Genomic DNA, 12,365 nt, shown 5'->3' on the forward strand with positions numbered 1-12,365 from the left:
GGACAATTACAAAATCACAAATCTTTCTCAACTGTCTTGGCTCCTTTTATTTACACCCCTAAATTCCACATACTAAGGTACAACAGGAATACGGGATAAATGCAGAGGCTACTTCCTACCAATATGGAAGCCGGGCAAAAAAAAAAAAAGAAAAAAGCTCACGCTAGCACGCCGGGCGAAGCATCGCTCTGAGGTGAGTTGCGAGTCGCAGGGATGCCGGTGAAGCAGGCTCGGGCTGAGTGGGCCAGCCAGCCTTTTGACTTAGGGAAGTGGCGTCGCCATGTCAAGTTCAAAGAGCTCTGTGAAGCTTTAGGGGGACAAAAGAACAACTGTTGTAGATGCAGGCAGGTCTGGGAGGAGAATTTTAAAAAAACTCAATACAACTGGAAATCAGCCCCCCGAAACGAGAACGGGGACCCATGAATGGCGGCCCATGACTTGAGGTTGCGTGTAACGGTGAAATAAACATCACGGCTGTGACGAAACGGTGCTGTTATTGCCCCACGGCTCACTCCCTTTCGTGATGTGTTGCTTTAATGTGACCTAAGTAAGTGATCTAAATTAGCAGGTGTTTTTTTGTTTGTTTGTTTGTTTTTAACAGCAAATATTGGGCTTGTCCCACCCATGAGCTGTAACTGTGATTGGTTGTAGTTCTGCTCTGCGTTGACATCCTGTAACAGACTTTCCCCCCCATGTTGTCAGTTTCCTCAAACGTACACTGACCCCTACTGGCAGGCTTGGGTTACTTTTATCCACAGCATTCCCTCCACAGAGTTCTTGTTGAATATTTTCCAGTGTTTTGTTTTGAGAGCAACTGGCTATAATTAAGCCAAACTACAACTGATTGGTTTCCATCCCATGGCAGGCCATGCAGGTGGGCTTAAACGGCATCTGACGCTGAAATGTTTCGACTCTGAAGACTCCAAAGACCGTATGAAATGTAACACAAGGACGTACATGTAAAAGAAAGGGTAATGCGTTGTAGATTTGTGAAAGCGTAAAGTAAGATGGAGTAAAAGTAAGAAAAGCAAGTGAAAGAATGTGCTTGAGGATGGCAAAAGCTTACAGCACCTGGTATTCCCAGGCGGTCTCCCATCCAAGTACTAACCAGGCCCGACCCTGCTTAGCTTCCAAGATCAGACAAGATCGGGCGTGCTCAGGGTGGTATGGCCGTAAGCGAGAGCACTGCTTCCACTCAGCCTATTTATAAGCATGCGGCAAAAGACGGCTGCCTTTTCCACACTACAGGGGACACACATTTACTCGCCCTCCTTTCTTACTTCCAAAGCAACCCCACCAAGCTCATTCAAACCAATCACACATTTCATTGCTCTCTCCTGTCCTCCTTCTCTTTTCACAAAAAAAAAAAAACAACAAAACTTGCTCTTTTGGCTGACACTTGAACATTCAGCAACAAAGGCTAACGCCGGCCGCCAGACTCGGCCTTGTCAACATAAAAGTCACATAAGCCACATGAGTCGAATGGGCTTGTGAAACGGGACAATTACAAAATCACAAATCTTTCTCAACTGTCTTGGCTCCTTTTATTTACACCCCTAAATTCCACATACTAAGGTACAACAGGAATACGGGATAAATGCAGAGGCTACTTCCTACCAATATGGAAGCCGGGCAAAAAAAAAAAAAGAAAAAAGCTCACGCTAGCACGCCGGGCGAAGCATCGCTCTGAGGTGAGTTGCGAGTCGCAGGGATGCCGGTGAAGCAGGCTCGGGCTGAGTGGGCCAGCCAGCCTTTTGACTTAGGGAAGTGGCGTCGCCATGTCAAGTTCAAAGAGCTCTGTGAAGCTTTAGGGGGACAAAAGAACAACTGTTGTAGATGCAGGCAGGTCTGGGAGGAGAATTTAAAAAAAACTCAATACAACTGGAAATCAGCCCCCCGAAACGAGAACGGGGACCCATGAATGGCGGCCCATGACTTGAGGTTGCGTGTAACGGTGAAATAAACATCACGGCTGTGACGAAACGGTGCTGTTATTGCCCCACGGCTCACTCCCTTTCGTGATGTGTTGCTTTAATGTGACCTAAGTAAGTGATCTAAATTAGCAGGTGTTTTTTTGTTTGTTTGTTTGTTTTTAACAGCAAATATTGGGCTTGTCCCACCCATGAGCTGTAACTGTGATTGGTTGTAGTTCTGCTCTGCGTTGACATCCTGTAACAGACTTTCCCCCCCATGTTGTCAGTTTCCTCAAACGTACACTGACCCCTACTGGCAGGCTTGGGTTACTTTTATCCACAGCATTCCCTCCACAGAGTTCTTGTTGAATATTTTCCAGTGTTTTGTTTTGAGAGCAACTGGCTATAATTAAGCCAAACTACAACTGATTGGTTTCCATCCCATGGCAGGCCATGCAGGTGGGCTTAAACGGCATCTGACGCTGAAATGTTTCGACTCTGAAGACTCCAAAGAGTGTATGAAATGTAACACAAGGACGTACATGTAAAAGAAAGGGTAATGCGTTGTAGATTTGTGAAAGCGTAAAGTAAGATGGAGTAAAAGTAAGAAAAGCAAGTGAAAGAATGTGCTTGAGGATGGCAAAAGCTTACAGCACCTGGTATTCCCAGGCGGTCTCCCATCCAAGTACTAACCAGGCCCGACCCTGCTTAGCTTCCGAGATCAGACGAGATCGGGCGTGCTCAGGGTGGTATGGCCGTAAGCGAGAGCACTGCTTCCACTCAGCCTATTTATAAGCATGCGGCAAAAGACGGCTGCCTTTTCCACACTACAGGGGACACACATTTACTCGCCCTCCTTTCTTACTTCCAAAGCAACCCCACCAAGCTCATTCAAACCAATCACACATTTCATTGCTCTCTCCTGTCCTCCTTCTCTTTTCACAAAAAAAATAAAACAACAAAACTTGCTCTTTTGGCTGACACTTGAACATTCAGCAACAAAGGCTAACGCCGGCCGCCAGACTCGGCCTTGTCAACATAAAAGTCACATAAGCCACATGAGTCGAATGGGCTTGTGAAACGGGACAATTACAAAATCACAAATCTTTCTCAACTGTCTTGGCTCCTTTTATTTACACCCCTAAATTCCACATACTAAGGTACAACAGGAATACGGGATAAATGCAGAGGCTACTTCCTACCAATATGGAAGCCGGGCAAAAAAAAAAAAAGAAAAAAGCTCACGCTAGCACGCCGGGCGAAGCATCGCTCTGAGGTGAGTTGCGAGTCGCAGGGATGCCGGTGAAGCAGGCTCGGGCTGAGTGGGCCAGCCAGCCTTTTGACTTAGGGAAGTGGCGTCGCCATGTCAAGTTCAAAGAGCTCTGTGAAGCTTTAGGGGGACAAAAGAACAACTGTTGTAGATGCAGGCAGGTCTGGGAGGAGAATTTTAAAAAAACTCAATACAACTGGAAATCAGCCCCCCGAAACGAGAACGGGGACCCATGAATGGCGGCCCATGACTTGAGGTTGCGTGTAACGGTGAAATAAACATCACGGCTGTGACGAAACGGTGCTGTTATTGCCCCACGGCTCACTCCCTTTCGTGATGTGTTGCTTTAATGTGACCTAAGTAAGTGATCTAAATTAGCAGGTGTTTTTTTGTTTGTTTGTTTGTTTTTAACAGCAAATATTGGGCTTGTCCCACCCATGAGCTGTAACTGTGATTGGTTGTAGTTCTGCTCTGCGTTGACATCCTGTAACAGACTTTCCCCCCCATGTTGTCAGTTTCCTCAAACGTACACTGACCCCTACTGGCAGGCTTGGGTTACTTTTATCCACAGCATTCCCTCCACAGAGTTCTTGTTGAATATTTTCCAGTGTTTTGTTTTGAGAGCAACTGGCTATAATTAAGCCAAACTACAACTGATTGGTTTCCATCCCATGGCAGGCCATGCAGGTGGGCTTAAACGGCATCTGACGCTGAAATGTTTCGACTCTGAAGACTCCAAAGACCGTATGAAATGTAACACAAGGACGTACATGTAAAAGAAAGGGTAATGCGTTGTAGATTTGTGAAAGCGTAAAGTAAGATGGAGTAAAAGTAAGAAAAGCAAGTGAAAGAATGTGCATGTAAGTGCTTGAGGATGGCAAAAGCTTACAGCACCCGGTATTCCCAGGTGGTCTCCCATCCAAGTACTAACCAGGCCCGACCCTGCTTAGCTTCCAAGATCAGACGAGATCGGGCGTGCTCAGGGTGGTATGGCCGTAAGCAAGAGCACTGCTTCCACTCAGCCTATTTATAAGCATGCGGCAAAAGACGGCTGCCTTTTCCACACTACAGGGGACACACATTTACTCGCCCTCCTTTCTTACTTCCAAAGCAACCCCACCAAGCTCATTCAAACCAATCACACATTTCATTGCTCTCTCCTGTCCTCCTTCTCTTTTCACAAAAAAAAATAAAACAACAAAACTTGCTCTTTTGGCTGACACTTGAACATTCAGCAACAAAGGCTAACGCCGGCCGCCAGACTCGGCCTTGTCAACATAAAAGTCACATAAGCCACATGAGTCGAATGGGCTTGTGAAACGGGACAATTACAAAATCACAAATCTTTCTCAACTGTCTTGGCTCCTTTTATTTACACCCCTAAATTCCACATACTAAGGTACAACAGGAATACGGGATAAATGCAGAGGCTACTTCCTACCAATATGGAAGCCGGGCAAAAAAAAAAAAAAGAAAAAAGCTCACGCTAGCACGCCGGGCGAAGCATCGCTCTGAGGTGAGTTGCGAGTCGCAGGGATGCCGGTGAAGCAGGCTCGGGCTGAGTGGGCCAGCCAGCCTTTTGACTTAGGGAAGTGGCGTCGCCATGTCAAGTTCAAAGAGCTCTGTGAAGCTTTAGGGGGACAAAAGAACAACTGTTGTAGATGCAGGCAGGTCTGGGAGGAGAATTTAAAAAAAACTCAATACAACTGGAAATCAGCCCCCCGAAACGAGAACGGGGACCCATGAATGGCGGCCCATGACTTGAGGTTGCGTGTAACGGTGAAATAAACATCACGGCTGTGACGAAACGGTGCTGTTATTGCCCCACGGCTCACTCCCTTTCGTGATGTGTTGCTTTAATGTGACCTAAGTAAGTGATCTAAATTAGCAGGTGTTTTTTTGTTTGTTTGTTTGTTTTTAACAGCAAATATTGGGCTTGTCCCACCCATGAGCTGTAACTGTGATTGGTTGTAGTTCTGCTCTGCGTTGACATCCTGTAACAGACTTTCCCCCCCATGTTGTCAGTTTCCTCAAACGTACACTGACCCCTACTGGCAGGCTTGGGTTACTTTTATCCACAGCATTCCCTCCACAGAGTTCTTGTTGAATATTTTCCAGTGTTTTGTTTTGAGAGCAACTGGCTATAATTAAGCCAAACTACAACTGATTGGTTTCCATCCCATGGCAGGCCATGCAGGTGGGCTTAAACGGCATCTGACGCTGAAATGTTTCGACTCTGAAGACTCCAAAGACCGTATGAAATGTAACACAAGGACGTACATGTAAAAGAAAGGGTAATGCGTTGTAGATTTGTGAAAGCGTAAAGTAAGATGGAGTAAAAGTAAGAAAAGCAAGTGAAAGAATGTGCATGTAAGTGCTTGAGGATGGCAAAAGCTTACAGCACCTGGTATTCCCAGGCGGTCTCCCATCCAAGTACTAACCAGGCCCGACCCTGCTTAGCTTCCGAGATCAGACGAGATCGGGCGTGCTCAGGGTGGTATGGCCGTAAGCGAGAGCACTGCTTCCACTCAGCCTATTTATAAGCATGCGGCAAAAGACGGCTGCCTTTTCCACACTACAGGGGACACACATTTACTCGCCCTCCTTTCTTACTTCCAAAGCAACCCCACCAAGCTCATTCAAACCAATCACACATTTCATTGCTCTCTCCTGTCCTCCTTCTGTTTTCACAAAAAAATAAAACAACAAAACTTGCTCTTTTGGCTGACACTTGAACATTCAGCAACAAAGGCTAACGCCGGCCGCCAGACTCGGCCTTGTCAACATAAAAGTCACATAAGCCACATGAGTCGAATGGGCTTGTGAAACGGGACAATTACAAAATCACAAATCTTTCTCAACTGTCTTGGCTCCTTTTATTTACACCCCTAAATTCCACATACTAAGGTACAACAGGAATACGGGATAAATGCAGAGGCTACTTCCTACCAATATGGAAGCCGGGCAAAAAAAAAAAAAGAAAAAAGCTCACGCTAGCACGCCGGGCGAAGCATCGCTCTGAGGTGAGTTGCGAGTCGCAGGGATGCCGGTGAAGCAGGCTCGGGCTGAGTGGGCCAGCCAGCCTTTTGACTTAGGGAAGTGGCGTCGCCATGTCAAGTTCAAAGAGCTCTGTGAAGCTTTAGGGGGACAAAAGAACAACTGTTGTAGATGCAGGCAGGTCTGGGAGGAGAATTTTAAAAAAAACTCAATACAACTGGAAATCAGCCCCCCGAAACGAGAACGGGGACCCATGAATGGCGGCCCATGACTTGAGGTTGCGTGTAACGGTGAAATAAACATCACGGCTGTGACGAAACGGTGCTGTTATTGCCCCACGGCTCACTCCCTTTCGTGATGTGTTGCTTTAATGTGACCTAAGTAAGTGATCTAAATTAGCAGGTGTTTTTTTGTTTGTTTGTTTGTTTTTAACAGCAAATATTGGGCTTGTCCCACCCATGAGCTGTAACTGTGATTGGTTGTAGTTCTGCTCTGCGTTGACATCCTGTAACAGACTTTCCCCCCCATGTTGTCAGTTTCCTCAAACGTACACTGACCCCTACTGGCAGGCTTGGGTTACTTTTATCCACAGCATTCCCTCCACAGAGTTCTTGTTGAATATTTTCCAGTGTTTTGTTTTGAGAGCAACTGGCTATAATTAAGCCAAACTACAACTGATTGGTTTCCATCCCATGGCAGGCCATGCAGGTGGGCTTAAACGGCATCTGACGCTGAAATGTTTCGACTCTGAAGACTCCAAAGACCGTATGAAATGTAACACAAGGACGTACATGTAAAAGAAAGGGTAATGCGTTGTAGATTTGTGAAAGCGTAAAGTAAGATGGAGTAAAAGTAAGAAAAGCAAGTGAAAGAATGTGCATGTAAGTGCTTGAGGATGGCAAAAGCTTACAGCACCCGGTATTCCCAGGTGGTCTCCCATCCAAGTACTAACCAGGCCCGACCCTGCTTAGCTTCCGAGATCAGACGAGATCGGGCGTGCTCAGGGTGGTATGGCCGTAAGCGAGAGCACTGCTTCCACTCAGCCTATTTATAAGCATGCGGCAAAAGACGGCTGCCTTTTCCACACTACAGGGGACACACATTTACTCGCCCTCCTTTCTTACTTCCAAAGCAACCCCACCAAGCTCATTCAAACCAATCACACATTTCATTGCTCTCTCCTGTCCTCCTTCTCTTTTCACAAAAAAATAAAACAACAAAACTTGCTCTTTTGGCTGACACTTGAACATTCAGCAACAAAGGCTAACGCCGGCCGCCAGACTCGGCCTTGTCAACATAAAAGTCACATAAGCCACATGAGTCGAATGGGCTTGTGAAACGGGACAATTACAAAATCACAAATCTTTCTCAACTGTCTTGGCTCCTTTTATTTACACCCCTAAATTCCACATACTAAGGTACAACAGGAATACGGGATAAATGCAGAGGCTACTTCCTACCAATATGGAAGCCGGGCAAAAAAAAAAAAAGAAAAAAGCTCACGCTAGCACGCCGGGCGAAGCATCGCTCTGAGGTGAGTTGCGAGTCGCAGGGATGCCGGTGAAGCAGGCTCGGGCTGAGTGGGCCAGCCAGCCTTTTGACTTAGGGAAGTGGCGTCGCCATGTCAAGTTCAAAGAGCTCTGTGAAGCTTTAGGGGGACAAAAGAACAACTGTTGTAGATGCAGGCAGGTCTGGGAGGAGAATTTTAAAAAAACTCAATACAACTGGAAATCAGCCCCCCGAAACGAGAACGGGGACCCATGAATGGCGGCCCATGACTTGAGGTTGCGTGTAACGGTGAAATAAACATCACGGCTGTGACGAAACGGTGCTGTTATTGCCCCACGGCTCACTCCCTTTCGTGATGTGTTGCTTTAATGTGACCTAAGTAAGTGATCTAAATTAGCAGGTGTTTTTTTGTTTGTTTGTTTGTTTTTAACAGCAAATATTGGGCTTGTCCCACCCATGAGCTGTAACTGTGATTGGTTGTAGTTCTGCTCTGCGTTGACATCCTGTAACAGACTTTCCCCCCCATGTTGTCAGTTTCCTCAAACGTACACTGACCCCTACTGGCAGGCTTGGGTTACTTTTATCCACAGCATTCCCTCCACAGAGTTCTTGTTGAATATTTTCCAGTGTTTTGTTTTGAGAGCAACTGGCTATAATTAAGCCAAACTACAACTGATTGGTTTCCATCCCATGGCAGGCCATGCAGGTGGGCTTAAACGGCATCTGACGCTGAAATGTTTCGACTCTGAAGACTCCAAAGACCGTATGAAATGTAACACAAGGACGTACATGTAAAAGAAAGGGTAATGCGTTGTAGATTTGTGAAAGCGTAAAGTAAGATGGAGTAAAAGTAAGAAAAGCAAGTGAAAGAATGTGCATGTAAGTGCTTGAGGATGGCAAAAGCTTACAGCACCCGGTATTCCCAGGTGGTCTCCCATCCAAGTACTAACCAGGCCCGACCCTGCTTAGCTTCCAAGATCAGACGAGATCGGGCGTGCTCAGGGTGGTATGGCCGTAAGCAAGAGCACTGCTTCCACTCAGCCTATTTATAAGCATGCGGCAAAAGACGGCTGCCTTTTCCACACTACAGGGGACACACATTTACTCGCCCTCCTTTCTTACTTCCAAAGCAACCCCACCAAGCTCATTCAAACCAATCACACATTTCATTGCTCTCTCCTGTCCTCCTTCTGTTTTCACAAAAAAATAAAACAACAAAACTTGCTCTTTTGGCTGACACTTGAACATTCAGCAACAAAGGCTAACGCCGGCCGCCAGACTCGGCCTTGTCAACATAAAAGTCACATAAGCCACATGAGTCGAATGGGCTTGTGAAACGGGACAATTACAAAATCACAAATCTTTCTCAACTGTCTTGGCTCCTTTTATTTACACCCCTAAATTCCACATACTAAGGTACAACAGGAATACGGGATAAATGCAGAGGCTACTTCCTACCAATATGGAAGCCGGGCAAAAAAAAAAAAAGAAAAAAGCTCACGCTAGCACGCCGGGCGAAGCATCGCTCTGAGGTGAGTTGCGAGTCGCAGGGATGCCGGTGAAGCAGGCTCGGGCTGAGTGGGCCAGCCAGCCTTTTGACTTAGGGAAGTGGCGTCGCCATGTCAAGTTCAAAGAGCTCTGTGAAGCTTTAGGGGGACAAAAGAACAACTGTTGTAGATGCAGGCAGGTCTGGGAGGAGAATTTAAAAAAAACTCAATACAACTGGAAATCAGCCCCCCGAAACGAGAACGGGGACCCATGAATGGCGGCCCATGACTTGAGGTTGCGTGTAACGGTGAAATAAACATCACGGCTGTGACGAAACGGTGCTGTTATTGCCCCACGGCTCACTCCCTTTCGTGATGTGTTGCTTTAATGTGACCTAAGTAAGTGATCTAAATTAGCAGGTGTTTTTTTGTTTGTTTGTTTGTTCTTAACAGCAAATATTGGGCTTGTCCCACCCATGAGCTGTAACTGTGATTGGTTGTAGTTCTGCTCTGCGTTGACATCCTGTAACAGACTTTCCCCCCCATGTTGTCAGTTTCCTCAAACGTACACTGACCCCTACTGGCAGGCTTGGGTTACTTTTATCCACAGCATTCCCTCCACAGAGTTCTTGTTGAATATTTTCCAGTGTTTTGTTTTGAGAGCAACTGGCTATAATTAAGCCAAACTACAACTGATTGGTTTCCATCCCATGGCAGGCCATGCAGGTGGGCTTAAACGGCATCTGACGCTGAAATGTTTCGACTCTGAAGACTCCAAAGACCGTATGAAATGTAACACAAGGACGTACATGTAAAAGAAAGGGTAATGCGTTGTAGATTTGTGAAAGCGTAAAGTAAGATGGAGTAAAAGTAAGAAAAGCAAGTGAAAGAATGTGCATGTAAGTGCTTGAGGATGGCAAAAGCTTACAGCACCTGGTATTCCCAGGCGGTCTCCCATCCAAGTACTAACCAGGCCCGACCCTGCTTAGCTTCCGAGATCAGACGAGATCGGGCGTGCTCAGGGTGGTATGGCCGTAAGCGAGAGCACTGCTTCCACTCAGCCTATTTATAAGCATGCGGCAAAAGACGGCTGCCTTTTCCACACTACAGGGGACACACATTTACTCGCCCTCCTTTCTTACTTCCAAAGCAACCCCACCAAGCTCATTCAAACCAATCACACATTTCATTGCTCTCTCCTGTCCTCCTTCTGTTTTCACAAAAAAATAAAACAACAAAACTTGCTCTTTTGGCTGACACTTGAACATTCAGCAACAAAGGCTAACGCCGGCCGCCAGACTCGGCCTTGTCAACATAAAAGTCACATAAGCCACATGAGTCGAATGGGCTTGTGAAACGGGACAATTACAAAATCACAAATCTTTCTCAACTGTCTTGGCTCCTTTTATTTACACCCCTAAATTCCACATACTAAGGTACAACAGGAATACGGGATAAATGCAGAGGCTACTTCCTACCAATATGGAAGCCGGGCAAAAAAAAAGAAAAGAAAAAAGCTCACGCTAGCACGCCGGGCGAAGCATCGCTCTGAGGTGAGTTGCGAGTCGCAGGGATGCCGGTGAAGCAGGCTCGGGCTGAGTGGGCCAGCCAGCCTTTTGACTTAGGGAAGTGGCGTCGCCATGTCAAGTTCAAAGAGCTCTGTGAAGCTTTAGGGGGACAAAAGAACAACTGTTGTAGATGCAGGCAGGTCTGGGAGGAGAATTTTAAAAAAAACTCAATACAACTGGAAATCAGCCCCCCGAAACGAGAACGGGGACCCATGAATGGCGGCCCATGACTTGAGGTTGCGTGTAACGGTGAAATAAACATCACGGCTGTGACGAAACGGTGCTGTTATTGCCCCACGGCTCACTCCCTTTCGTGATGTGTTGCTTTAATGTGACCTAAGTAAGTGATCTAAATTAGCAGGTGTTTTTTTGTTTGTTTGTTTGTTTTTAACAGCAAATATTGGGCTTGTCCCACCCATGAGCTGTAACTGTGATTGGTTGTAGTTCTGCTCTGCGTTGACATCCTGTAACAGACTTTCCCCCCCATGTTGTCAGTTTCCTCAAACGTACACTGACCCCTACTGGCAGGCTTGGGTTACTTTTATCCACAGCATTCCCTCCACAGAGTTCTTGTTGAATATTTTCCAGTGTTTTGTTTTGAGAGCAACTGGCTATAATTAAGCCAAACTACAACTGATTGGTTTCCATCCCATGGCAGGCCATGCAGGTGGGCTTAAACGGCATCTGACGCTGAAATGTTTCGACTCTGAAGACTCCAAAGACCGTATGAAATGTAACACAAGGACGTACATGTAAAAGAAAGGGTAATGCGTTGTAGATTTGTGAAAGCGTAAAGTAAGATGGAGTAAAAGTAAGAAAAGCAAGTGAAAGAATGTGCATGTAAGTGCTTGAGGATGGCAAAAGCTTACAGCACCCGGTATTCCCAGGTGGTCTCCCATCCAAGTACTAACCAGGCCCGACCCTGCTTAGCTTCCGAGATCAGACGAGATCGGGCGTGCTCAGGGTGGTATGGCCGTAAGCGAGAGCACTGCTTCCACTCAGCCTATTTATAAGCATGCGGCAAAAGACGGCTGCCTTTTCCACACTACAGGGGACACACATTTACTCGCCCTCCTTTCTTACTTCCAAAGCAACCCCACCAAGCTCATTCAAACCAATCACACATTTCATTGCTCTCTCCTGTCCTCCTTCTCTTTTCACAAAAAAATAAAACAACAAAACTTGCTCTTTTGGCTGACACTTGAACATTCAGCAACAAAGGCTAACGCCGGCCGCCAGACTCGGCCTTGTCAACATAAAAGTCACATAAGCCACATGAGTCGAATGGGCTTGTGAAACGGGACAATTACAAAATCACAAATCTTTCTCAACTGTCTTGGCTCCTTTTATTTACACCCCTAAATTCCACATACTAAGGTACAACAGGAATACGGGATAAATGCAGAGGCTACTTCCTACCAATATGGAAGCCGGGCAAAAAAAAAAAAAGAAAAAAGCTCACGCTAGCACGCCGGGCGAAGCATCGCTCTGAGGTGAGTTGCGAGTCGCAGGGATGCCGGTGAAGCAGGCTCGGGCTGAGTGGGCCAGCCAGCCTTTTGACTTAGGGAAGTGGCGTCGCCATGTCAAGTTCAAAGAGCTCTGTGAAGCTTTAGGGGGACAA

The 12,365-nt window shown here is 46.4% G+C and overlaps 8 non-coding genes across 8 annotated transcripts; all 8 read right to left on the reverse strand.

Moving 5' to 3' along the window:
* Positions 1-1,059: 1,059 nt before the first annotated feature.
* On the reverse strand, positions 1,060-1,178 carry LOC140575868 (5S ribosomal RNA). The gene has a single exon (XR_011981124.1). It is a non-coding gene; the product is annotated as a 5S ribosomal RNA (ribosomal RNA).
* A 1,379-nt stretch (positions 1,179-2,557) lies between these two features.
* Positions 2,558-2,676, reverse strand: LOC140576193 (5S ribosomal RNA). Its single transcript, XR_011981420.1, has one exon. It is a non-coding gene; the product is annotated as a 5S ribosomal RNA (ribosomal RNA).
* A 1,389-nt stretch (positions 2,677-4,065) lies between these two features.
* Positions 4,066-4,184, reverse strand: LOC140575661 (5S ribosomal RNA). Its single transcript, XR_011980931.1, has one exon. It is a non-coding gene; the product is annotated as a 5S ribosomal RNA (ribosomal RNA).
* Positions 4,185-5,575: 1,391 nt separating this feature from the next.
* On the reverse strand, positions 5,576-5,694 carry LOC140576194 (5S ribosomal RNA). The gene has a single exon (XR_011981421.1). It is a non-coding gene; the product is annotated as a 5S ribosomal RNA (ribosomal RNA).
* Positions 5,695-7,083: 1,389 nt separating this feature from the next.
* On the reverse strand, positions 7,084-7,202 carry LOC140576381 (5S ribosomal RNA). Its single transcript, XR_011981596.1, has one exon. It is a non-coding gene; the product is annotated as a 5S ribosomal RNA (ribosomal RNA).
* A 1,388-nt stretch (positions 7,203-8,590) lies between these two features.
* LOC140575662 (5S ribosomal RNA) lies at positions 8,591-8,709 on the reverse strand. The gene has a single exon (XR_011980932.1). It is a non-coding gene; the product is annotated as a 5S ribosomal RNA (ribosomal RNA).
* Positions 8,710-10,097: 1,388 nt separating this feature from the next.
* On the reverse strand, positions 10,098-10,216 carry LOC140576196 (5S ribosomal RNA). Its single transcript, XR_011981422.1, has one exon. It is a non-coding gene; the product is annotated as a 5S ribosomal RNA (ribosomal RNA).
* A 1,390-nt stretch (positions 10,217-11,606) lies between these two features.
* Positions 11,607-11,725, reverse strand: LOC140576382 (5S ribosomal RNA). The gene has a single exon (XR_011981597.1). It is a non-coding gene; the product is annotated as a 5S ribosomal RNA (ribosomal RNA).
* Positions 11,726-12,365: the final 640 nt, after the last annotated feature.

The sequence above is a fragment of the Salminus brasiliensis genome, chromosome 13 (genome assembly GCF_030463535.1).
Source record: "Salminus brasiliensis chromosome 13, fSalBra1.hap2, whole genome shotgun sequence".
Taxonomy (NCBI): domain Eukaryota; kingdom Metazoa; phylum Chordata; class Actinopteri; order Characiformes; family Bryconidae; genus Salminus; species Salminus brasiliensis.